This window comes from Delphinapterus leucas, chromosome 8 (assembly GCF_059928025.1).
Source record: "Delphinapterus leucas isolate spDelLeu-1000000601 "Yukka" chromosome 8, BTC_Dleu_Yukka2, whole genome shotgun sequence".
In the NCBI taxonomy this organism is placed as follows: Eukaryota; Metazoa; Chordata; class Mammalia; order Artiodactyla; family Monodontidae; genus Delphinapterus; species Delphinapterus leucas.
The window spans coordinates 112,661,980-112,688,951 of record NC_143136.1 but is presented as its reverse complement, the minus strand read 5'-3'; positions in this window follow the sequence as shown (position 1 = coordinate 112,688,951).

The following is a 26,972-nucleotide window of genomic DNA, read 5'->3' as shown; positions in this document are numbered from 1 at the left end:
GATTTATGGCTCACGTGCTTTCTGCTCCTATCCCAAGCTCCTTAGGCCGTGGGGACAGGTCATCCCTTTAGGACTGTCCTCTGACTGATGGGCAACTCAGGGGTAAGGCGGATTTCATACAGCTGTCAAGTTCACTATGCTTGACTTCAAGCCTTCTCGTCTGCCGTTTTTTTCTCCTTCTCCTCCACACTAGCCCCTTCTCCAAAGATACAGAATTTTTGCTGCCTGGGTCCTTCAGTTAGGGGGGAGTGACCTGGTAAGTCATCCGTGAATTTTTCACATTAGTGTGAGTTTGTGACTTCCCCAAGGTCCATTTGTTTTTAAGAAAAAGAGTGAAACAATTGCACTGGATATTTCTTAAGATGCAAGGAATTATAGAGGACAAGAATGTGATCAATTAGTCATGAAAGTGGAGTCCCAAGCAGAAATGGGGGGACAAGAAGCCCTTTCCTGGTCCCCAGAGCCATGCCTCCATCTCAGCTTCTGAGAGGCCACCGGCACCCAGCAGATTGTCCCTGACGCAGCCCCAGCCGCAGCCTCCTGCATAGCCACCCCGGGACATGGTCAGCTGCCCGAGAAGGACAGGGATTGGTGCCCTGCCCTGGCCCCTGGCCTCCTGCCCAGGGCCGCACGGGCTGCGCTCAGATGTGTTTGTGCCTCATTGTAACTCAGCCCTGTATCGGGCTAGGACCAGGCCTCCTTCTAGAGACTCCCGCCTGCACCTCCCTCGGTCAGTGCCAGGGCTGGACAACTCTTCTCGCAGACACCCATCTCTTCCCTGGTCCCAGGCCTGGAGCCCATGTGCTCTGAGCTCACTCCCTGCTATGGTCTTTTTTTTTTTTTTTTTTGGCTGCGTTGGGTCTTAGTTGCGGCACGCGGGATCTTTGTTGTGGCATGAGGGCTCCTCATTGCGGCATGCGGACTTCTTTCTAGTTGTGGCGTGCAGGCTCAGTAGTTGTGGCTCGTGGGCTCTGTAGTTGCAGCACGAGGGCTCCAGAGCACATGGGCCCTGTAGCTGTGCTGCATGGACTTTCTAGTTTTGGCCCGTGTGCTCAGTAGTTGCAGCATTTGGGTTTAGTTGCCCTGTGGCATGTGGGATCTTAGTTCCCTGACTAGGAATCGAACCCCCGTCCCCTGCATTGGAAGGCGGATTCTTAACCGCTGGACCGCCAGGGAAGTCCCCTTGCTGTAGTCTTGATGGGAATGGCCACATAACTGGAACCCATGCTGATCTCTAGGGACTGGACAGCCTGGAGGGCTGGGGCGCCCCCAACACGTCCCAGGAAATGGTTGCTTCCCCTGGGCCGGCCCCTCTGTGTATGTCTCTGAGCCCAGTCCTCAGGGCAGCATCTCCACGTGGTAGCGGCACATGACTTCATCCAAGGAGAATTCCTCCAGCTGCTGCCCTGGCTGCCTGGTCGTGTTTTGATGACCCGGTTTTCCTGATTCTTTGTCGGAACCCTCTGCTGCCACTCCCACCGCCACCCCATCCCGTCAGCCTGTAAGTCGCCAGAGTTGTCATTAACGGGGCATCCGCTAGAGCCAGGCTTCCAGGGGAAGGTCCCCCTTGTCCCCTTTCAGTGTCCTGCTTACTCACACAGTGAGATCCTTATACCAAGGACACTCCCCACACAAACGTGCCCTCACCCCTGGGACCACCAGCCAAGGAGCATTTAGCATGTAAACCTTAGTGCAGAAAAATCCTAGGGTTTAAAAAAAAAAAAGCCATCACGCCACCATCGTCAGCTTCTTAAACTTTTGGTCTTTCTGTGTAGGATCAAAACCAAATGTGCATTTTTTTCAGAGGGGGCAGGGAGATCCATAGAAAATTCCCATCTTAGAGTTTCCTCCTCAGAAACTTAAAAAGAGAGCCATTTCTTTGAAATGGCATATGGGGTGGGTGTGTGTGTGTGTGTGTGTGTGTGTTCCCCCCCCCCCATCATGCTGAAAGGACATGATTTACTTTGGATTTTTTTTTTACTTAAAAAAAGAGGCCACAATGAAAACAGCGTGTGCGCGGGTCCCATTCAGTACGTTTCTGGAAGGCCGGCCGCCTTGTTCTTTATGTTCATCTTCGTTATGTTCCTTGGGTGCTGCTGCTGGCCTCTGGGTGGCGTGCTGTCTCGCAGAAGGTCCAGAGTGGGACCTCTGCCTCCTTGGCCTGCCCGATCGGCTCTGGGCAGAGCATTCCCCACTGAATGTTTCCATCAGGGCCGTGGGGGCCGGCAGGGGTCCATGCTGGTCTGAGAGGGTCCTGAGTCTTCAGATTAGCCAGCGTCACCCTTCATCCCTCAGTTTACCTGTGGTGCAAAGCTGGTCCCAGAGACGGTTGGCTTAGGTGATGGGGCCAGGGGCTGAGCGGATTCAGCAGGGCCGCTAGGTCAGTGAGTTGTGCAGACAGGACCATAAAGAGGAAACAGTGCCCAGCACGTGCCCCCTGCCTCCCCCCACCCCCCGTGACCTGCTCAGGACCCCTCCTAAAGCCTCACTGAGTCACCAGCTGGGACAAGCATGGCTCTTCCCCGGGGAGCGGGTGACCTTTCACAAACAGCAGGATCTGGGAGGAAGGCGCTTGGAGCTCATCTAATCCCCGTTGTACGAAAGGATAATGTGAGACCCAGACAGGGGACAGAATGTCCCCGAAGTCCCAGGGCCGCCGGGTGGCAGGGCTCTCCTGGGATTCCTGGCTAACGCATGCCCGGCCTCCCTCAGCCTGACTCTATTCATGTGGCCTTTTGAAAAGTTTCATCAGAGCACGTGACTCCCTACCCAGAACCCCCCGGGGGCCTCCCAAATCTCCCAGAAAATGACCCCGAAGTCTTTCCCAGAGCCTGCCTGCCCGGGCTTATAGGACCTCCTAGCCCCACCCCTCTGTTCCAGCCCAGGTGGCCTTGTGCTGAAATCACCAAGCTCTTCCCCCGACCAGGCTCTGGGCCTTTTTGTGGCCTCGCCCCACCAGGCTCTGGGCCTTTGCGCTGGCCTCCCCCCACCAGGCTCTGGGCCTTTGCGCGGCCTCCCCCCACCAGGCTGTGGGCCTTTGCGCGGCCTCCCCCCACCAGGCTCTGGGCCTTTGCGCTGGCCTCGCCCCACCAGGCGCACCCTCTCTCGGAGAGCCCTGACTTCCCCAGCGTCGCCCAAGCCCCCTCTGTTTCCCTGCCCGACTCGGTTTCCTTCCTACTCTCAGCGCCCTGATGTGAGGGTATTAATGTATTTCTGGTTTGCTCCTGTGCCCTCTTCCAGCAATGTCTACAGCTCTGTGGCGGCAGCTTTGTGACCGCCCTGCCAGGAGCTGGAGCAGTGCTGCTACACAGCAAGCACTTGATACAGGCGGATGAGTGAACGAATGAATGAATGGCTGTTCCTACAGTGACTGTGCCCAGAGGTAGCCCCCCCTGACGTGAATGGTCCGGTGGTTCTCTGAGGTGGGCAAAGGGGTCCAGACAGCAGGTCCCCGGGTTGGACTCTGGCTGATGGGAGGCATGGCGCTCCATCCTGGACCGACACTGGGAGCTGCTGGGTAGGAAGTGAGCACGCACTCAGGCTCTGTTTGCTGAGGGCCAGCTTTGTGCCGGCGCTGTGCTCCAGGAAAGCACACAGGGATGAGGGCAGAGAGACAGTGAAACCAGCGGTCACCAGCGGCCTGATCGTGGCTCACCTAGAGGTACAGACATGCCACTCTGAGCCTTGATGTTCTTTCCTGAAAAATGGGGATAAGGACAGGGTTAGTGGCCAAACTAAACGAGACGCTATAAGCAAAGCCCCACGAGGCAGCTGACGTCACTAAGGATGAGCACCCGAGGCACGTCCCCTCCTGACCCAGCTGGGGGACTGCCACACTCCAGCTGCCGGCCGACCCGACACATCCCTGCCCGGATGGGAGGAACCACTGACACGAGTTGGCTCGTCCTGAGGATCCCAAGCGGGTGAGGGTGGGGTGCGGGTGTGTGGCCAGAGCCCCTGCTGCCTGCTCGTTCCATGGGTGTCAGCCATCCTGGGAGCAGCAGGGCGGAGGGAAGTCCTGCCCTGCGGCCCTAACTTGAGAAAGAGGAAGCCGTTGCCCCTGTAAGCTCACAGGCTGCACCCCAGGACCTGGCAGAAGGGAGGGGGCAGCCCCAGCAGCAGGACCCTGCAGGCGGCTATCCCTTATGCCTCTGCTGGGAAGCCCCAGGGTCCTCCTCCCCAACCTCTGGTGCACGCACACACACACACGCACACACACGCACACGCACACGCACACACACGCACACACACGCACAGCCTGGTCTTGTGCAGCAGCCTGGTGACCTGGGTGCCATGTCCGCTTCATGTTTGCCAGGTCAGCTACCATGAGCGCTTCATTCCTGGGGGTTTTATTGCTCTTTAGACCTGGATGAAGTTGCATTACTTCTGAGAAGAGCACTGCTATAGCTGGTGGGGCAGAGGGGAAGGTCTGGGCTCTTGTGGCCTCAGGGGACCCCCTTCAACCTCTGCAGGTTCGAGATCAGGGGAAGGAGCATCCCAGGGCACTGGAGAATGGTCGGTGGAAAGACTAGGAATTCTGGGGTGAGTGCAGCCTGAGCTTGCAGTGAAGACCCAGGAGTTGCTGTTTGCAAGCCCTGAGAGCAGGGCCCAGTGCTGTGTGAGCGCTTGTTAAATGTGACACATAAGCAAGGTCGGGACAGAAAGACCCCGGGATCACCCTTGCACTCAGGGAGCCTCGGAGTGTTTGTTGGGGTGGTATAGAGGGAAAAGCCCGTGCCCAGCCGTCCAGGGCCTTGGATTCCCCTCCTGGCTCTGTTGTCTTTCAGCTTATGACTTTGGGCTGAAATCACCCTTGGCCTCCATTTCCTCATCTGTGAAATGGGCACAGTAACACCTACTCTGGCTGCCTCAGGTGGCTTTTGGATATGCAGGGAAACAGAAATAGACAAAAGCAAACCATGTTTATTTTGTTAACAATACTGTAATCTGGTCTGCCTGGCTGCATTAAAAAAAAAAAAAAACAGAAAAAAAAACATAAAGGCTCTTTCCTGCAGGTCTGGGGAGGTGAGTACTGCTTCCCTGCTGACTCCCCTGGGGATTTGGGGAAGTCCAGTTTGTCTCCCAGGCTGTAAGCAGGCGAGCAGGCCCTCCGCCCTCCCCAGGGTCTGCAGGGAGCAGAGAGTGACTTGTCCCCTGCCCCACAGCCAGTAAATGGATTATGGACTGCGGGGCTCCAAACATTAGTAATAATTGTCATCAGCAGCAGTAACACGTACAGAGTGCTTCTTATGTGCACAAGCACCTCTCGGCAGGAACGTTTTATCTTCAGGGCAACCCTAAGAGTAGTTGGTGTTACTTGTTTCTGGATGGACACAGGGAGATGCAGAGGTAACAGAGTTTGCCTGAAGCCAGGCAGCTGGTGCGCAGCAGCTTTGACTCCCAGAGGGTGGCCAGTCCTCCTGTCACCGTTTTCAGAGTCACAGCTGCATGCCCAGCCTCACCTCCTCAGAGCACACGGGCCTAAGGGGAGAAGAGGTGGTCATTCCCACATCACCAGCCCCGGAAGGGAGCGCCCGACTGCACGGATGGGGCAACGCGCCAGTGTCAGGTCTCCTCGGAGCCCAAGATTTGTGGAGTCTGGGTTTGGCAAATTGATTTAATCAGAGTGAGAGGATTTGCTTTCTTTATTCTCAGTTGCTGTGGAGGGTGTCAGGATTGTGGAATTAAGAATATAAAATTGAATATGTAAAAATTAAGGTTAAACATCAGGAGGAAGTTTTCCTCTTGTTAAAAATTCATAAGCGATGAACCCAAAGTGTCCATTGGCAGGTGAATGGATAACCCAAATGTGGTATATCTATACAATGAATATTATTCAGCCTTAAAAAAGGAAATTCTACTACTCAGCCATAAAACAGAATGAAATAATGCCCTTTGCAGCGTTATGGATGGACCTAGAGATTATCATACAAAGTGAAGTAAGTCAGACAGAGAAAGACAAATACCACATGATATCACATATGTGGAATCTAAAATACGATATAAATGAACTTATCTGTGAAACAGACTCACAGACATAGAGAACAGACTGGTGGTTGCCAAGGGGGTGGGGTGTGGGGCAGGGATGTATTGGGGGTTTGGGGTTAGTAGATAAAAATTGTTACCTATAGGTGGATAACCAACAAGGTCCTACTGCAGAGCACAGGGAACTATATTCAATATCCTGTGATAAACCATCATGGAAAAGACTAGAAAAAAGAATATAAATATATATATGTATAACTGAATCACTTTGCCGTACAGCAGAAACTAACACAATTGTAAATCAACTGTAGTTCAATAAAAATATATTAAAGAAAAAAAGGAAATTCAACACATGCCACAGTGGATGAACCCTGGGGACGTTAAGTGAAATCAGCCAGCCACAAGACAACAGATACTGTGTGATTCCACTCATACTAGGTCCCCAGAGGAGTCAAATCCATAGAGACAGAAAGGAGAGTGGTGGTCGCCAGGGGCCAGGGGAGGGGGAGAGGGAGTTGGTGTTTAATGGGGACAGTTTCAGTTGGGGACGATGGAAAGAGTTCTGGGGATGCATGGTGGTAGCACACTCAATTGTACACTTAACCATGGTTTAAAATGGTAAATTTTATGTTATATGTATTTTACCACAATCAAAAAGGAATTTGTAGCGCTTTACAATACCAGGATCTGGTTGCACAGACAGAGTCGGCAACATCATCTGTGTGCATTTACCACCATAGGCCTGGCAGTCAGCTGACCTGTATGTGTGGAAAACGAACCCACCGGATTTCTTTAACCTCTTGAGTAATTCAGACTCAACAGCCAGCCTCACTGGCCTGTGGTCCTCAGCCTGAGCAAGAGCTGACTGAGAAATCTTAGCCCTTTTCCCCGTGTAACTACTTTTTAAAGAGCCTTGTTTTCCTAAGGCCTATAATTTTGCTTGCCTCCAGGGTACCCAGGAATTTTTTTTTTTTTTTTAATTAGCAAAGAGCCTCCTTACAAGTATCATGACCTGCACAGGCCAAGTGCAGACAGGAGGCTGACGCACTCTGGCAACCAGGTCTCACGTGTCGGCATTGGCATCCCGGGGGCCAGCGCACTTGGGGTCCGTAATGCATATTGAGAGCTGGAGCATTCACAGACCCACAGAAGTGTCCACTGTGGGCTGCCCACAGGACGGGGCTCTGTGGCACTTGGCCTGACTGAGGCTGGCCGCAGCCGGGAGCTGGCCCTGCCTCCACAGACAGTTCTAGGTCAGTGTCTCCAGCGTGGGGGGCCGCAGCGTCCGGAGGCCGTGCCCCGGGGCTGCGGGCGCCACACCCGGCCAAGGCCAGGACGGGCAGAAGCCTGTCGGCTCTGTCAGCCCTGATTTGTGGCCAAGTCTGTCATCTCCCCGAGTTCAAAGAGCGCTTAGCTGCTTGTCTTTGTCAAGAGCGCAGTTGGGGGTCTTTTATGTGAAGGATGTAGGGTTCCCGGGCTGACTTTGATTATTTATTCATCCCCCTTTGTGGGTGTGTGATAGCCAGGCACCCCGGAGCCCCCCTGTCCTGAGCGCTGTTGCTCTGAAATTCATTGAGCTTTAAAGCCCTTTGAAAAGTGCTTTTCGAGGGAGGGGAAAAGTTTTTGAAGTCCTGTTTCTCTCTCCCCTCCGCAGTGCCGACTCATCTCCTGCCACCGTTCCACGCCCCCTTCCCGGTTGACATGCGACACCAGGAGGGAAGGTACCATTACGAGCCTCACTCTGTGCACGGTGTGCACGGGTAAGTTCCGCCCGCCGCCCCAGCCTCCGTCCCTCTGGTCCGAGCTCCTGATCAGCGTCGTCCACCTCTGTCACCCTGGCATGCGCTGACCCGGTGTGAAGGGGGACTGTGGGGTGTGAACCCCAGCTCCCCTCTGGTTACCTGAGAAGGAAGCACACCCATCTGCCACATCCCGGCTTCCAAGGATGCAGGGGGTCCTGGTGTGTCCACAAGCGCCCTGAGGCTCTTCCCCCATCCAGGCAGTGAGGACGCCCTGCAGACCAAAGTCCCCATATAAGTACCGTGACTTTGGATCGACGTTGTCCCAACATAATCATTCATAGTGCCCCGCCCCCCTTTCATGCTCTCAAGTATCCCAGTTTGGACAGTGAATTACAGGGTAACCCTACTGATAAGGACAAGCTCAAGGTTATTCTTTGGGGCCTTTCCTACTCCCTGCTCTAAGACCCCCCCAGTGAAGGCATGTGTCCCCTGTGTGTCTCTCTCTAGACCTGTTCCTGCCCCTCTCCACTCCCACCCAGGGTCTCGGAGCCCGTAGCTGATGTCACTTTTTTTGGTCTTTATGACTCCAAGACTTGACCCCTTGCTACCTCATCCATTTTGCTTCCAGGAGAGAGGCTGAATCCTTCACCCCACCCCCTGTATCTCCACTGCGCCCCACACCCGCCTCTTGACCCAGACACCCAACCTGTCCATACCAAGCTGCCGTTATGGTTCTAGCCCACCTGTACCTGGGTCTCAGCCCCTACTGCCCCACCTGCCTGGAACGGCCCCTCCTCCTGACCACCTCCTCCAGAGTCCCGAAGCCTCAGCTCAGGGGCCACCTCCTCTTGGGAGCCCACCCTGAGTGGGGGTCCTTCCCTGGATTCCTACCACACTGTAGCATTGGAATGAGGTGTCTTCACACTCTGTCCAGCGGGCTCTGAGCTTTGCTCTGAGAGCTGTCGACACCCTCCATGCATTCCACCCATTGAAGACAGACCCCCCACTCCCTCTCCCAGCTCCCGCTGGAGTAAAGTCAGTCAAAACTCACTGAGACCCCACTATACTCAAAGCCCTGTGCCTGAGAGGGCGGCAGGTGACTCCTATTTTGGGGCACCCGCTGCTCACCCCAGACAAGGCAAATCTGGGACTTCTGTGTGCTTTTTCAAGAGGTCTTGTATGTTGCAATAATCTCAGACATAAAAAATTTGCAAAAATAGTGCAAAGACTTCCCGTATACCCTCACCCAGTTCCTCAAATGTTCACTTCTTACATAACCAGAGACTGGTCCAGTGTTATTAACTAACTCATAAATCTTATCTAAATTTGGTCAGTTGCCTGTGGATGTCCTTTTTTTAATCTATGTTCAGGATTTAGCCCTTGCATTTAGTTGTCATAACTCCTTTGTCATCTTTAATCCAGGACATGGCTCAGTCTCTCTTGCCTTTCATGACCTTGACACTTTTTCTTTTCCATTATGGTTTATCACAGGGTATTGAATATAGTTCCCTGTGCTATACAGTAGGACCTTGTTGTTTATCCATTCTCTATATACTAGTTTGCATCTGCTAACCCCAAACTCCCACTCCATCCTTCCCCACCCCCTCCCCCTTGGCAACCACAAGTCTGTTCTCTATGTCTGTGAGTCTGTTTCTGTGTCGTAGATAAGTTCATTTGTGTCATATTTTAGATTCCACATATAAGTGATATCATATGGTATTTGGCTTTCTCTGTCTGACTTACTTCACTAAGTATGACAGTCTCTTGGTCCATCTGTGTTGCTGCTGATGGCACTATTTCATTCTTTTTTATGGCTGAGTAATATTCCATTGTATATATGTACCACATCTTCTTTATCCATTCATCTGTTGATGGGCACTTAGGTTGCTTCTGTGTCTCGGCTATTGTAACCAGTGCTGCTGTGAATATTGGGGTGCATATTAGAGTTTTGTCCGGAAATATGCCCAGGAGTGGGATTGCTGGATCATATGGCAACTCTCTTTTCAGTTTTTTGAGGAACCTTCATGCTGTTCTTTGAAGTGGCTGCACAAATTTACATATGACCTTGAGACTTGAAGAGGAAAGGCCAGTTACTGTATAAAATGTCCTCGATTTGGGTTTGCCTGGTGTTGCCTCCTGATAAATTCAGATGAGGCACTGGGGGGATACTCCCATAGAAGTGGTGCTGTGCCCTCCTAGTGCATCATGTCGGGGCCTATGACGACCATACTTCTCATCCCTGGAGATGGCTAACTTTGATTGTTTGCTTACGGTGACGTCCGCTGGGTTTCTCCACTTTAAAGTTCATCCCTTTGTAATTCCAAGTCCCTTGTGGGACAATACTTGGGTAATATGTAAATTCCTATTTCTCATCATATTTTCACCTACTCACTTGAACATCTGTTGTTGATTCTTGCCAAAAACAGTAACGTCTAGTATTTGCCAAATGATGATTTTCTATTTCCGTGATTCCTTCCACATTTATTAATTGGAATTCTACTGTAAGGAGGAGCTGTCCCTTCTCCCCCATTTCTCTATTTATTTGATCATTTATCTGTGTCAAATCAATGGGTGGATATTTGTCTTCTTCTGTGAGTTACACTCTATTGCTGTCACTATTTATTGTGTTGTTCAAACTGTCCCAGATTTGTGTGTTGGGAGTCCCCTCAAGTTGTCCCCTGTGACATGTTGGGATCTTTGCGTTTTATTTTGGTGCATGTAGCTGGTTCTCACTTGACTAGGACCTGCGGCTGATAGGCCTGTGTCCCCCTGGTGGGTGGTGGGGCCGTTTCCGCCCTCTGCCCACCTCCCACACTTCTCCAGCTGCAGGTGGCTGAGACCACAGCTCAGGCAGCTTCTGGAAGGTGCATACTCTTAAGAGCTGGTAGATCACCCCAAAATTGCTCAGTTGGTAGCATCTGAGAATCCTATGAGTATCAAGGGAGCTGAGTTCCTTTCCAGGAAGGGGTTGGAGTGGCTGATTTTCTGCTTGAGAACTGTTTGGCTGGTTCCATGACACAGATCCTGAGCACGGCAGGCCTGCAGTGAAGTGCTCCTCACAAGGGGCCCTGTGCTGGTCAGAGACATGCACACTGCTGAGAGCTCCCTGGAGGAGCGTGCAGGCAGGTGTGCATCACTGCAGGGGAGCATCCTGGCTCCCATGTCCCCACATACCTAGGGGCAACGACAGAGATGTAAGAAGACGTCACCATTGACGACTGCCGTTTCTCGAAATAACTCTGACCTTGTGGACAGGCTCTGCTGTAAACACTTCCTGTGTTCATCTTACTTAATCCTCTGAACCCTAAAAGATATGCATTTCATGTCAGCCCCATGTTACAGATGAAGGAACTGAGGCAGCACAGAGAGGTTAAATAATTCATCCTTAGGGCCCCCACTGAGGGAGCGAGAGAGTTTGAAATCTAATTACTGCCTCCTGAGCCCGGGCCCTCGGCCACATGCTGGCCTCGCTCTTGGGAGCACATGTATGACCACAGGTCCCCTGCATGGGTCCACACGATTCCTTCATGAAAGCTCATCTAGCCCTTTGTTAGGGCACTGCCCCCAAACCTCTGGACCAGCCGCCTCCCCTGGGAGCCTGCTAGCAATGCAGAGTCTCAGGCTGCAGCCCAGACTTGCTGAGTCAGAGACTCTAGGATAGGCCCACCGTCTGTTTGGGGTTTTTTTTTGTTTTGTTTTTTTTAAATATATTTATTTATTTATTTTTGGCTGCGTTGGGTCTTCGTTGTTGCACGCGGGCTTTCTCTAGTTGTGGCGAGCAGGGACTACTCTTCGTTGCGGTGCACGGGCTGCTCGTTGCGGTGGCTTCTCTCATTGCAGAGCACGGGCTCTAGGCGTGCAGGCTTCAGTAGTTGTGGCCCGTGGGCTCTAGAGCCCAGGCTCAGTAGTTGTGGCGCACGGGCTTAGTTGCTCCACGGCATGTGGGATCTTCCGGACCAGGGATTGAACCCGTGTACCCTGCATCGGCAGGCGGATTCTCAACCACTGCGCCACCAGGGAAGCCCTCACACATTACACACATTACACACATCACACACACATTACAGGCTCGAGATGCTCCGGCTGCAGGCAGGACCTTGGCACTGAGTCAGGGGCCCTCAGTACTGTCACTCCCTGAGCTAGTAGACAGCTGTGGCTGGGAGGTGGCCCCCCCGCAACCGAAGTTTTCTCCAGGCTCTGCCATTCCCCAGGTCAGGACTGGACACAGGCCATGTCCCATCCCGGGGCCTGCTTCCCTCCTGGCCAGTGAAGGACAGAGAATGGGTGGGGCACCCAGAGAAGCAGGAAGTGGAGGTGGCAGGCAGCAGGGGAGGGCTGGCTCGGCCAGCAGGCCTGTGGAAATGGCCTTGTCACTCACTGACCTGGATGGCTCTTTACTTGTAGGGCTGTCTCCTGCTGCTGTAACTGCCTGTCTCCAACTTGGTGGCTTAAAACGATGCAGATGTACCCTCAGAGAGCTGTGGGGGACAGAAGTCAGAAGTCAGTCTTCTGGGCCTAAAATCAAGGTGTTGGTAGGGCTGGTTTCCTCCTGGAAGCTTCTGGCTCCTGGAGAGAATCCATTTCCTTGCCTTTTGCAGCTTCTGGAGGCTGCCTGTGATCCCTGCCCCTCACCACACCGCCTTTTTGCCTCCTGCTTCTTTCTCACATCTACTTCTTCCTCATCTGCAGGAGTTTCCTCCCTCTGGCTCTCTTATAAGGATGGCAGTGATTGCTTCTAGGGCCCTGAAATCCAGGACCACCTTCTTGTCTCACAATCATTAACTCAATTCCATCTACAAAGTCCGTTTTCCCATAGAAGGTGGCATTCAGAGGTTCCCGGATTAGAACACTGACATCTCTGCATGTCATTATTCGGCTCATTTGTGATCACCAAGCCCCAGTGCCAAGTCTGGCATCACCCAGCAGAAGACAATAAAAGGTGTCAATCATTTGTGCAGGGCCTGCAGGGGCCAGGCTCTGCACTGCAGCCTGGTTGTGTGCTATTAGGTGGCCCTCCTGACAGCCCCGTGAAATGGGGCTGTAGTATGCATCTTACCGATGCAGAGGCTGAGGCCCAGAGGGGTGCACTGACCCTCCCAGGTCACCCTTGCACGGTAGGCCTGCCTGCTTCCGCTCCAGTGTTGAGGGGCCCAGCCCCCCAGCCCCCAAAGCCCGCCTCTGGCTGGGATGCGCTCCCAGCAGCTCTACGTTGGCTCCTGCACAGGCCACAGGAGGGACACAGCACGTGTTCAGGGCTAACCTCGGGCCCTGGAAAGCCCACCCCTTCATCCCCCCAGGTGGGTGTCCCAGGTGGGAAACAGGATAAAGCCTGGGAGGAAAACGGGCCCCCTGGCTGTGGCTTCGGTGGTCAGTGTGGTCGGAGCCTGTCGCAGCGCCCGAGTCCTCAAGCCCCTGCTGTAGCCACTCCTCCTCGCCGGCGCCAAACGCGTCTAATCACGCAGACGTTGCGCAGCAAATGACGTGCGGTGTCGTCGCCAGAGCCTCTGCGGCTGCTTGGCGCCCGGGACCACTGCCCATTGGCTCGCCTGGCCGCGGTGGGCGTGGCTCCGGGCGGAGCGCTCCGCCCCCGGCCCTGCCCGGGCACCTGGGCTTGAACCCCAGCGCTGGACGCAGCAGCCTTGGGATGTGAACCTGACCAGCCTGAACGGATGAACCTCTTTTCTCATCTGTAAAAGCTTATGATAGTAGTACCTACCCCATCTACTGAGTTATTTGGAAAATTAAATGGGGTAATAGGAAGAGCACATTTAGAGCAGTTTGGAAACATGCAGTAGATGTTAAGGAGGATTGTGATTACTGTCGTTATTAGAGAAGGAGGTTCATTGTGGCAGAAGCAGGCCGTGGCGTGACCTTGGAAGAGGATGCTGTCTGGGGGCCGTGCTGCGGGAAGGTGGAGAATGGGGATGGCGGGAGGAGGGGTCTCTTTTCCCCCCAGTTGAGGAATTTGGACTTTACCCTTTTGGCAACCAGGAGCAGAGGGGGAGTGGACCGGTTCATTTTCAGGGTAACCATAGGAGCTGTTGAAGGAGGGGCGTGGGAAGGACACCGGCTACAGCTGTCGCTGTGGTTGGGACAGAGGAGGAGCCGGGCCAGGGCTGCCCGCACACCGGCTGACAGGCAGCTACACGGGGGCGGAGCAGGCGGTGGGTCCAGGGTGTGGAAACCCACCCCGTACCTCCCATCTGGACGGCTCCCTATTAGACACCCACCCCCCAGCCCTCTCCAGAGCTACCTTCCTGGAGGTGCAAACCCACCACCGGCCTTGCATGGCTTATTAATGCTCAGATGGTTCCAGAAGGGTAAATGACACTGGACTCGTGGAGCGGCACCTGTCACCTGCATAAATCACAGGTGATGGGGAGACAGATGGTTGGGGGATGTTCTTGCTGGTCAGGTGTGGTTTTCCTGTGACCCTGTCCCCCCCGTGGGGACATGCTCCTGAGTCTCCGAGAGTCCGTTCTCAAGGGCAGGGGAGAATGTCCTGCAGTCTCTCCATCACCTGGTAACCGCTAGCAGGGAACAGCTCTTTGGATCCCCTCCTACCCCTGCCCCTTGGAAACAGGCTCAGCGGGTAACGTGGGGACCAAGGCTGAGGCGGGGCACGGTAGGGCCCTCAGCTGGAGCCCCCCTACCTCCTCGGTGTGTGCGGGAGTCAGGGCTGCCTTGGGCCAGGACCAACTCACGTGTTTGCGGGGAGAGTAGAAGCTTGTGTTCCTGGTGCAGGAGACTGGGTAGATCTCAACCCCTCACCCTGCTTGTGAGGTCCTTCCCATCCGAGCCCTGCCCTGGGGCTTCAGAGAGGACCAGTTCCAACTGCTCGCAGCCCAGAAGGGTTAGAGACACCAGCTCGTGAAGCAGTTCTCAAACCTGGCTGAAAACCTGAACTAGGGTGTGTCTGAAAGATGCACATTCCCAGGCCCCAACCCCAGAAGTTCTGGCTCTTTCAGGCTAAGGCGAGGCCTGGGAATATGCCTGTTTATAGACACCCACAGGCCAGAGTTAGGGGCCACCCTGCTTATTTTATACCCAAGAAAGCGGGCCCAGAGCTGTGTTTTGGTTGTCCAGAGTCAGAGCTTGCAGGCTTTTAGGCCCATTCTCTCCATGATAACAACTCTGCAGTATGGGCGTTAAACATCCCCTGGTTCCGCCTCATCACCCACTCACAGATGCCCACGAGTTGACCTAAATCTCTTCATATTCTCAGTCTGCGGAAGGAGGTGTGCATGCTGGAGGGGGGTGGTGGTGGGGGAAGGGGATGGCCACAGCATCTGAACCGTAGGGAGGACAGTCCCCCGCCGCTCTCCACTTGCCGTTCTCCATACCTGACCTCTGACATACACGACCCCCAGCACCTGCCTGGATTCTGGACCTGAAGATCACCCGATCCTGAGCTGTAATTGGCGAGCAGTGCTCCAGCCGTCACAGCCAAGGCCACCCTGCATGGAGAAGGAAGGGGGCAGGGCTCTTGCTAGGGACAGATGGCTCCGGGACTTAGCCATCAGTTCTTGAAAAGTCCACACGTACTTTAAAGTCCCAGGTAAAAAAATAATAATAATAAAGTCCCAGGTACTTTAAGGAGTGCCAGCTGGTGGGTGTGAAGGCCTCCGCTTCCCACCATCTTCTGGCCACTCCGTCACGCGTGTACATTGTCCCCACCCCCACCCCCATCAGAGCTGTTCAGGATGGCCGGACCCTACCTCGTCCTGGCAACTGCATATCAGTGGGGATGGTCCTCCCCACTTCCCTCAAGAAGGTAGTTTCTTGGCTATTGCTGGCTGAGCTCATGAACGGTCAGGTCTGAGGGGATTTGAAGATGGCTTTTGCCAAGGTCAGTGTTCCATCAGAACGGCACAGGCTCGTCGTGAGAGTAATAAACACGCAGTCGGCTCGGCTTGCGACTCACCTGCATTGTCCTGGGCCCCTGACAACTCTGTCCTCAGCCAGCCACCGAGGGGAGCAGAAAGATACATGAAGATTTTCTTCTTGATTCTTGGCCCAACACGCCAGGTTCACGGTTCAGAGAGGACTGGCTTTGTTTGTGTTTCGAGAAGACCGTTCTCTGCCCTCTGCAAATGTGCGTGCTTTTGTCAAGCGACAGATGGAAGAAAGGAGAAAACTTCCAAAGGGCATGTTTGTCCGCCTGGATCCCGGGCCAAGATGCTGGGGGGGCTCCCGGTCGCCCACCAGGGGCCTTGTCCTCCCCTGCCTCGGCTCACACTGCCTCTCCGTCTCCAGGGAGCGCTCCTTAAAAGCCACGTGGCTGACCGCATCTTCAGAGGAACTGCTCGGCAGGTGGATACAGAGCCCAGAAAAGCCCAGGACTATGCAGTTTGTAGGGCAGCTCGCCCTCCTCCCTCGGCTGTCTGAGGGCCGAGTGACAGATAGATGTGGAGCCTTGGCTCCCGGTGATGGGCGTGGCCCTCAGAGAGACCTCCAGGCACGTCCCTTCCTGTCTCTGGGCAGCAGGATGCTGGGCTCAGACTAACTGAGATGCAGCCACAGCAGCCTGTGTCCAGCCCTCTGGATTATGTCACCTGACCCTCATCAACACCACATAGAAAGGCAGCATGTCACTCCCGCTGGATATGTGGGGAACCTGAGGCACGGCAAGGGTGACCGCTGTCTCCAGGGACATTGTGCTAATAAGTAGCACAGCGGGGACTTGAATCCGGGTAGCTTGACCCTAGAGGGCTCTTCTCCGCCCCGACCCCTCTGCAGAAGCCTCTCTCCTCTGAGAGCTTCAGATCCCCAGCTCCAGGATCGTGCTCAGCGGCGTGGGTCGGACAGCTCATTTATAATGGAATCCGCCCGTAAAAGTTTAATGAGGAGCGTGTCTGATAAGGCGGCCCACTCTTTGATCTTTGCTGAACGGCGGCCCTCGCAGAAGGGTTGCTACCTGACTCTGGGCTTTGCAGAGCGCCCTTGTGGTCAGCCGAGGGCAGGAGGGGCCCGGGAGTGAAGCAAATCTTGATGTGCAGAAATGAGGTGGGCCTACAGCAGGGGAGGGTGCACAGAGCAGGCGTGGGGAGGCACTGCCCGGTGGAAAGGTCCTGCAGGGTTGAGAGGTGATCTTTCTGGTTCCCCTCCGGACCCGCTGGGCCCCGGTCATCTTGGGCAGTTCCCATCCCACACCCCCAGGATGTAGGAGAACAGGGTGGGGCCAAGGTTCAAGTCCTATGCCATCTATATACCCTTGACATCCTTGGGCTGGCTGTTAACCTCCAGAGCCTCGGTTCCCCCATCTCTAAAATGGAGACAAAACAGTAGCCCACATGGGGCGCTTGTGAGAATTAGGTGAGTGAGTGAGTATAAAGCACAGAAGACAGGTCCTGGTGCCCAGTGATTGCTGGACAATGGCTTGCTCTTTCCACTCTCCTTTTGACACCAGAAGGAAACCCACATTTCATTCCAGGCACTCTGCTGGGTGCTGGGCAGATATTAGATCCAGTCCTCTCAATGCCCTGTAAGGTGGGTGATATTCTCCCCCATTCATAGAGCAGAAAATTGGAGCTTTCCAGAATTTAAGGGCTTGCCAAGATCACTGAGCCAGAAAGTGAGATCTGACCCTCAAGCCTGAGCTCTTCTCTATGCTGTGATTATCCTTGGAGAGGAAGAGGCATCTCATTGTAGGTCTTAGGGCTACGCTGTGTTATCTTTGCTGTAATTAATCCAAAGGAATTAATCACTAACAGTAAAATTTCAGGTGTTGCTGGACAGACTGGCCGTTGAGGGGGGGGGTGTCTTTTCCCACTCTCCGAGTCCATGTCATTCACTCCGGGTGGAAGCTGCTGCCGGTGCCCAGAATGCATCCGTTTATTGAGCCTAATTCATTCTTGCTGGATTTATCTGTGTCCCAAGTGCTGTCACTTGGGGTCACTCCTGCCAGCCTTGGTCCGCACTGGTTGAGAGAATTCGTGAGCAGTGCCCTGCCCCTGAGTCCTGTTGCAGCCATTCTCCAAGCCTCCATCAATGCAGCCAGCATTGCTACACCAATTATGTGCCCTAGGGCCCACGGGGAAGAAATATGTCTGGCACCATGTGAGCTCCTTCCTTCATTTTCCCCTTCCAGGAGCTGTATTTCTGAAATGTGAACTTGACCTGTCCCACACAAGCAAAGTAGTGTTTACTTGTTGCTTCACTCAGTGGGGAAGTTCTTAGCACTTGTTCATTTCACGACACTCACCCAGTGCCTGTGATGTGCCAGCCTTGCACCGGGGATATGGTCTAAGGAGGTGTAGTCTGGGTACTCACAGACAGCTCGTGGCCTGGGAGGGGGAGTGGGGGAAATCGAGCGGTTACAGAGTGGTGTGCAGGTGGGAGAGGAGGGGTCGGGGGAACCCAGAGCACCAGGAAACCAGGAGCGGAAAGCATGTGTCAGCAGGAAGGCACGGAGGCCTGCCTCTGCCCATCCCACTGTTAGCCGCAGAGTTGCCCTTGTTCCAGTGAGGGGCCTCGACTCCCAGACACTTTACAAAGTACACACTAATGGACACCAAAGCTGGGTAGAAATTTATAGCCCACCCCCCTCTAAGAAGACGAGATGTCTCATCTAAACTATTTGGGATTATCCATCTCATTTTGACAGGCATCCAGGAAAGGAAATTCCTCACACCACGTTGGCTGGCCAGGCCAGAGTGGAAGAATTCTCACCGTGGAGGAGTTTCCCTGCGTGTAGCCCACCCTCTGCCCAGGCCTGTTCTCCTTGCTTAAGCTCAGACCCCTAGGGAAGCCTAACAAAGCCCCTCCCCCAACCCCAAGACCAAGTGTCTCACTCCCATCCGTGGCTCCCCCTCCAGCGCCCTGCATTTTGCCCTGTGATGGGACCGTCCCCATAAAGCCGTGACTTTCTGGAAGATTCTTCTCAGCTGTGCTCAGCCAAGGGTGGCTCCTCTTACAGATGCAGGACCCACATACCCGGAGGCTAGCTCACACCTCAGGTACCTGGACGGGGGATGGCTAATCGGCACGGCTCCCCAGAGCCCACCACCTCCCCTCCACCCCCCAGCTCTGCACAAGTCATCCCTTTGCTAGGAGAAAAGTCTCCTTGATAACTTACTCTTGTTTTTTCTGCTTTTTTGGGTTTGTATGTTTGAAAACACTGACCACATTCCCATCCTTGTGCTCCGAGAAGAAGAAAGTGTGATAAAGGGTGGGTGACTGAATTAACCCCCGTTGCCTGTGTGGCTAGAGCTTAACCAAGTCCATCTGTATGGCCTCCTTTGTAGGTGCAATTTTATAACCTAATTTCCCTACCAAAACATCAGTGTTTACTTAGTAAGAAATCTGCTCTTCATCAGCTGGACACAGTGATTTCTTTATTATGGGTCTGCCCTGCTCGGGGAGTGACAGCTGAGAGCTGGTGCTCAGCTAAGTCTGGCGGAACGTGCATGTCTGGGATGGGAACGGGGTGAGTGGAGGGTCGGAAGGATTGCATGTGTATACAGATGTGTGTCGGTCGCAAAGCAGGGTTGGGTTAGGGTTAGGGTTAGGGGTTAGGGTTAGGGTTAGGGTTAGGGGTTAGGGTTAGGGTTAGGGTTAGGGTTAGGGTTAGGGTTAGGGGTTAGGGTTAGGGTTAGGGGTTAGGGTTAGGGGCTGGGGCTAGGGTTAGGGTTAGGGTTAGGGGTTAGGGTTAGGGGCTGGGGTTAGGGTTAGGGGCTGGGGTTAGGGTTAGGGTTAGGGGTTAGGGTTAGGGTTAGGGGCTAGGGTTAGGGGTTAGGGTTAGGGGCTGGGGCTGGGGCTAGGGTTAGGGTTAGGGGCTGGGGCTAGGGTTAGGGTTAGGGTTAGGGTTAGGGTCTGGGGCTAGGGTTAGGGTTAGGGTTAGGGTTAGGGTTAGGGTCTGGGGCTAGGGTTAGGGGTTAGGGTTAGGGTTAGGGGTTAGGGTTAGGGGCTGGGGCTGGGGCTAGGGTTAGGGTTAGGGTTAGGGGTTAGGGGCTAGGGTTAGGGTTAGGGTTAGGGTCTGGGGCTGGGGCTGGCTGGGAGGGATTAGGGTTAGGGTTAGGGGTTAGGGTTAGGGTTAGGGTCTGGGGCTGGGGCTAGGGTTAGGGTTAGGGTTAGGGGCTGGGGTTAGGGTTAGGGTTAGGGGCTGGGGCTGGGGCTAGGGTTAGGGTTAGGGTTAGGGGCTGGGGCTAGGGTTAGGGTTAGGGGCTAGGGTTAGGGTTAGGGTCTGGGGCTGGGGCTAGGGTTAGGGTTAGGGTTAGGGTCTGGGGCTGGCTGGGAGGGATTAGGGTTAGGGTTAGGGTTAGGGGTTAGGGTTAGGGTCTGGGTCTGGGGTTAGGGTTAGGGTCTGGGGCTGGGGTTAGGGTTAGGGTTAGGGTTAGGGGTTAGGGTTAGGGTTAGGGGCTGGGGTTAGGGTTAGGGTTAGGGTCTGTGGCTGGGTTAGGGTTAGGGTTAGGGTTAGTGTTAGGGGTTAGGGTTAGGGGTTAGGTGTTAGGGTTAGGGTCTGGGTCTGGGGTTAGGGTTAGGGTTAGGGTTAGGGGTTAGGGTTAGGGTTAGGGGCTGGGGCTAGGGTTAGGTTTAGGGTTAGGGTTAGGGTCTGGGGCTGGGGTTAGGGTTAGGGTTAGGGTTAGGGGTTAGGGTTAGGGTTAGGGGCTGGGGCTAGGGTTAGGGTTAGGGTTAGGGTCTGGGGCTGGGGTTAGGGTTAGGGTTAGGGTTAGGGTTAGGGTTAGGGGCTGGGGCTGGCTGGGAGGGATAGGGTTAGGGGCTGGGGCTGGTGTTAGGGTTAGGGTTAGGGGCTGGGGCTGGGGTTAGGGTTAGGGTTAGGAGCTGGGGCTGGGGCTGAGGCTAGGGTTAGGGTTAGGGTTAGGGTTAGGGGCTGGGGTTAGGGTTAGGGTTAGGGTTAGGGGCTGGGGCTGGCGTTAGGGTTAGGGGCTGGGGCTGGGGCTGGGGTTAGGGTTAGGGTTAGGGTCTGGGGCTGGGGCTGGGGTTAGGGTTAGGGGCTGGGGCTGGGGTTAGGGTTAGCGTTAGGGTTAGGGTCTGGGGCTGGGGCTAGGGTTAGGGTTAGGGTTAGGGTTAGGGGCTGGGGTTAGGGTTAGGGTTAGGGTTAGGGGCTGGGGCTGGGGTTAGGGTTAGGGTTACGGTTAGGGTTAGGGTTAGGGTCTGGGTTAGGGTTAGGGTTAGGGTTAGGGTCTGGGGTTAGGGTTAGGGTTAGGGTTAGGGGTTAGGGTTAGGGTTAGGGTCTGGGGCTGAGGCTAGGGTTAGGGTTAGGGGCTAGGGTTAGGGTTAGGGGCTGGGGCTGGGGCTAGGGTTAGGGTTAGGGTTAGGGTCTGGGGCTGAGGCTGGGTTAGGGTTAGGGTTAGGGTTAGGGTTAGGGCCTGGGGCTGAGGCTGGGTTAGGGTTAGGGTTAGGGTTAGGGTCTGAGGCTAGGGTTAGGGTTAGGGGCTGGGGTTAGGGTTAGGGTTAGGGGCTGGGGCTGGGGTTAGGGTTAGGGTTACGGTTAGGGTTAGGGTTAGGGGCTGGGTTAGGGTTAGGGTTAGGGTCTGGGGCTGGGGTTAGGGTTAGCGTTAGGGTTAGGGTTAGGGGTTAGGGTTAGGGTTAGGGTTAGGGGTTCGGGTTAGGGTTAGTGTCTGGGGCTGAGGCTAGGGTTAGGGTTAGGGTTAGGGGCTAGGGTTAGGGTTAGGGGCTGGGGCTGGGGCTAGGGTTAGGGTCTGGGGCTGAGGCTGGGTTAGGGTTAGGGTTAGTGTTAGGGTCTGGGGCTGAGGCTGGGTTAGGGTTAGGGTTAGGGTTACTGTCAGGGTCAGGGTCAGGGTCAGGGTTAGGGTTAGGGTCTGGGGCTGAGGCTGGCTGGGTTAGGGTTAGGGTTAGGGTTAGGGTCTGAGGCTAGGGTTAGGGTTAGGGTTAGGGTTAGGGTTAGGGTTAGGGTCTGAAGCTGGCTGGGAGGGAACCTGGCAGCAGAGAGTTGGAGCGGCCAAGATGAGCCCACTGGGTGACCCCGGAGACAACCACTGGACCCTCAAACCCTTCTAGCAGCCCACACAGGTTCTCCACAACAGCCCTGCGGTCTCTCCACTCCCCACCCCAGAACCCCCGTCCGCGAGGCCAGCTTCTAACCAGAGGCCAGCTTCTACCCAGCCATCCTTTTTAAAAATCTGATCTTATTACACTGAAGACGTACAAAAGGATAGTAAATGCATGGTTACGATGTAAAGAGTATTAATGACCATTGTCTCCTGCTCTGCCTGGGAACGGGGGATGTGCCAGCACCTTTGAGGCCCCATGTGGCCCTCCAGGGTCCTGCCCCGGGGCTCCCCCTCCACCACCTTCTGGGACTTGGAGTTATCACCCCCTGCGTCTGTAACAGTTGTACCTGATGTCTAACTCTTGTAATAATACATTGTTTGGGTTTGCTCTGTGTGCTTTATATAAATAGACCAATTCTATTCTATATAAATAGAATCATTGCAGATGGATTCTTGGGGAACCTGGTTTTCACAGGTCATGGAATGTTCCAGGGAATCATCCCATTGGTGCATGGGGCTCTTAATTCATTAATCCTCACTGCTCTGAAGCAGTCTGGACTGACAGGCACCTGGGATGCGTCTGTGCTTTTGCTATTTTGAACATCATTGCAGTGAAAGCTCTAGCACCATCCTCCGGGACTCACATACCACCCATTCTTTAGAATAAATGTGTGTTTGAGAATGAAATTGCTGAGTCATGGGGGAGTCACGTTTTAACCCTCCTCGATGTTGCCAGATTTTTTGCCGAGCCACTCCCACCAGCAGTGTTTGAGGGCTCACCCTGCTCTGCACCCTTGTTATCAGGGTGATGTCATCCACATTTTAATTTTTGCTTAAATGGCATCTCCTGTGATTCGATTTTTTTATTTCCCATATCACTAATGATGCTGACTACATCCTTTCATATGTTTCTTGGCCAATAATGTTTCCTGCTCGTGAAATGCCTGTTCAGCTATTTTGCCCATTTTTCTATGGAGTTGTCATTTTCCTATTGATTTGACGAAGCTTTTTATATATTAAGGCTACACATTTTGTGGTTGGTTATCTCTGGTGCAAATATCCTCTCCCAGTCTGTGCACAGTCTCTTTGCTCCCATGATGAAGTGTCTGGGTGACGGGAAGTTCCTGTTAAAACCCGGCTCAGGTTACCAACATTTGCTTCATGGTTTTCCCCACGTGCTCTCCCCCCACCCAGCTGTCTGGTCTGACCTTCAGCCCTAGGACTCTGCTACCTATTCCCTGATTTGACCCACCCTTTTTTCAGCTATTCTCCTGTCTCAAAACACCAAGCCTGCACCACTCACTGCCTCCTTTCCATTCCTCTGTAAGAGTCGAGGCCCAGCTCAGATGCCACCTCCTGCAGGAAGCCTTCTCAGATTGCCCCAGCAGAGTGAATGAATCCTTTCCTTCCCACCCCTCTCTCTGCTCCAGCACCTTGTATACTGTTTGTAGGCTGCAGTCAGTGTCCATGCTCCCTCCCTGATCCCAGAGGTCCCAGCATGGTGATTTTGTTTTATTGAAGTATAGTTGATTTACAGTATTGTGTTAGTTTCATGTGTACAGCAAAGTGATTTGGTTACATATATGTCTTTTTCAGATTATTTTCCATTATAGGTTATTACAAGATGTTGAATATAGTCCCCTGTGTATGCAGTAGGACCTTGTTGTTCATCTATTTTATGTATATCAGTGTGTATCTGTTAATCCCGAATTCCTAATTTATCCCTCCCCCACCTTTCCTCTTTGCTAACCATAAGTTTGTTTTCTGTGTCTGTTTCTGTTTTGTAGGTAAGTTCATTTGTATCATTTTTTTAGATTACACATATAAGCAATATCATATGGTATTTGTCTTTCCCTGTCTGACTTACTTCACTTAGCATGATCATTTCTAGGTCCATCATGTTCCTGCAAATGGCCTTATTTCATTCTTTTTTATGGCTGAGTAGTATTCTGTTGTATATATGTGACACATCTTCTTTATCCATTCATCCGTCGATGGACATTTAGGTTGCTTCCATGTCTTGGCTCTCATACATAGTCCAGCGTTTGTGATTTTGTGGGGGTATCTTTTTCCGAACAGCTTGTCATCACCACGGCCTCATGGACACTGATGCCCTTTGCTGAGATCTGTGCGTGGGAGGGGGGCTTCAAAGGCAGGGGAATGTCAGGGTTGACCAGACACCCCTGGTTCAGCACGTGTCAGTCAGGTTGGCAGCCACCTGCCCCACTTCCTGGGAGTGGGGTCCTGGCCGAGTCTTCCTCCGACCTCCAGCTCCCCACCCAGCATCATCAGAGGCCCATACTCTGAGGCTGGCAGAGGGAATGATGCATGACCACAGGAACAAAATCAGTGAATGGCCGGCTGCTTTGGTCCAGCTCCTGTTGACAGGTGTCCTTTTTGCTGGTTTTCAGAGCCTCACCACGTGGACAGGGTGCAGCCCAGATGCACCAGAATGTGCAGGTTGGTCTCTGATTTGGGGAGAGGCAATTCTCCAGTGATTTTCAAGAGAATTCACTGCACCTCTCTTTACAGTTGCAAACCCCCTTAGTATATTTTGAAAAGGACTTGATTTCTGGAACTTTTAAAATTAATGTGTGAAAAAGGTGGTAAGCAACCTTGCCAAGGTACAGTTTCATATACAAAAAAGAAAAGGAGACAAGCAAGAAACAACAAAACCAACAAACAAAAGCCTTGAAGAGGGGATTCCCTGGTAGCACAGTGGTTAGGAATCCGCCTGCCAATGCAGGGCACACGGGTTCGAGCCCTGGTCCAGGAAGATTCCACATGCTGCAGAGCAACTAAGCTCGTGTGCCACAACTATTGAGCCTGTGGTCTAGAGCCCGCGAGCCACAACTACTGAGCCAGCGTGCCACAACTACTGAATCCCACGCACCTAGAGCCCGTGCTCCACAACAAGAGAAGCCACTGCAACGAGAAGCCCGCACACCGCAATGAAGAGTAGCCCCTGCTTGCCGCAACTAGAGAAAGACCGCCCGCAGCAACAAAGACCCAACGCAGCTAGAAATAAATAAATAAGTTTATTTTTAAAAAAGCCTTGGAGAGGAGATTGAACTCCACCCAGCGGGGCGCGATGGAGCTCTGTTCCTATCTGCTCGTAGGCCAAGGGCAGCGGCCTTGCTATGCAAGGGTGCCTGTGAAAGCAGACACATGCCCACCCTGCCTCCCAGGTGCTGAGGAGCCCCAGTTTGGGGAAGAGCAGCAAGGCCAGCTTTGGGGAATTCATTTGCTTTCTGGCACATCAGTGGGCCCGAGGCCACCTGCCCGGTGTGTCTGTGAAAGTGCATGCTTGGCCCTGAGCGGCTTGGCAACAGCAGAGGGTCCTGGCCTCCCCACACTGAGCCCGCCGACCCCGCCCATGGCCCTGGGATCCTGGTGGGTGGTACATCTCAGCCCAAAGGCAGGACCGGTGCATGGTGCGAGCACACGCGGTCCCCAGGGTGGGCAGGGTGGGTGTGTTGGGGTGTGTGCAGGGCGTGCTCAGCTAAGCTAAGGGAGGCTGGTGACCGTGTAATCTGGGCCGCTGTCGGGAAGGCACGCTCCAGTGTCCTGTGACGGTGCCCTGTGACGTGGGGGATGGGACCTAGTGCTCTGGTGCCCTCCCAGCCTGGAGGGGAGCTCCTCCCTCTTCCTTGCCCACTGGCCACTGATGTAGCACCCACTGGGGGGTGCAGGGCTCCTCCAGGAAGTAACACGCCGGCCCTGCTCCCTGTAGACCTGACCTTCTCGGAAGAAATGGGACAGTAATGACAGCAGTTCCTGCTGTGTCCCAAAGACCTCCTCCACCCCAGCACAATAGGCACGACACACCTTCCTGGCTCCTAACGAGTTACCGCAAACTCCGTGGCTTAAAACAACAGAAATTTATCCTCTCACTGTTCTGGAGATCAGAGTCCAAACAGTATCACTGGATCGAAATCAAGATGTCAGCAGGGCTGTGCTCCCAAAGCAGGCTCTGGGGGAGAGTCGCTTCCTGGCCTCTTCCACCCTCTGGGGGCGGCTGGCGCTCCTTGGCTTATGGCTGCATCCCTCCGGCCTCTGCCCCACAGTTACAGCCTGCGCCTGGGGCTGCCTCCCCAGAGGGGAGACAGACCCCATGTGAGCTCATCGCCACATGACCAGCCAAGATGGACGTGCCCAGGGTCCAGGGAAGGAGCCATCCTCTGTGTCCGGGGCAGGGTGGGGATGAAGAGGAGAAGTAGAGGAGTGGAGAAACAGGCAGGCGTCCAGGGCCAGCGCTGTGAGAAGTGAGTGAGGCAGGGCGCAGGACCAGAGAGGGGGCCGCCAGGGGCACGCGGGATGCAGCGGGGCACGGGTGCTGGACCTTGCAGGTGTGTGGTCTCCTGCTGCCACGAGGGCCGTGGGTCAGCTCTAGGCCAAGTGAGGAGAGGGTGATGCCCAGGGCCCTGGACCAGGTGAGGAGAGGGTGATGCCTAGGGCCCTAGGCCAGGTGAGGAGAGGGTGATGCCCAGCACCCGGGTCTCAGTGTTCTGGTCCTGCTGTTCCCACCGACCTCGCTGTGGCTGTCCCAACTGTCGCTTTGGGTGTCAGTCATGCTGTCTGTGAAATGGGATGTGAAGGGCTTATTCCTGCCTGTTCTGGCCCTACTGCCCCGCACAAGAAAAGGTCTTTGAACAAAGCCTCCAGAAGGAGTGCCTCTGGGTGGCCAAGGGTGCTTCCTCCCAGCCGCTGACCCGGCACGGGAGATCCTGCCCTGACAGCTCGTGCTGAGTCTGGGTGAGTCAGCACCGCATTGTTCTCCCTCCTCTCCAAACAGGCGCAGTGGGTGGGGGCCAGGGGCACGAATCCCTGCACATCTGTCCCCTCCTCTCCCCGAATTAAGGAGCACGTTGGTTCCTGCCCCCGCGCCTTGGCTCAGGCTGTGCTGGGGGTCAGATGCCCCCCCACTCCTCCCACCAGCGAAGGCTCACTCTGCCCCCCCAGCCCACCCCCAAGCCTGGCGGAAGCCAACACCCTCTAGGAACGCACCCCATCGGGCCAGCTCCCAGGGATGGTGCCCGTCCTCAAGGGTCTAGGCGTGCGCGCTCAGGCCCAGCCAGCTCAGGCTGAGATACACACGGACGTGCAGGGTTCCCAGCGCCCTGGCCTGCCCTTTCATCTGCCTGCAAAACTTTTGTGCCAGCACATGGGAAGGGGCCTGGGGCTGAATGCTGGGGGACGCAGGCTGGGGCCACTCCGCCACCCTCTGACTTCCCTCCATTTGCTCATCTGTTAAATCTAAGAAAAGAGA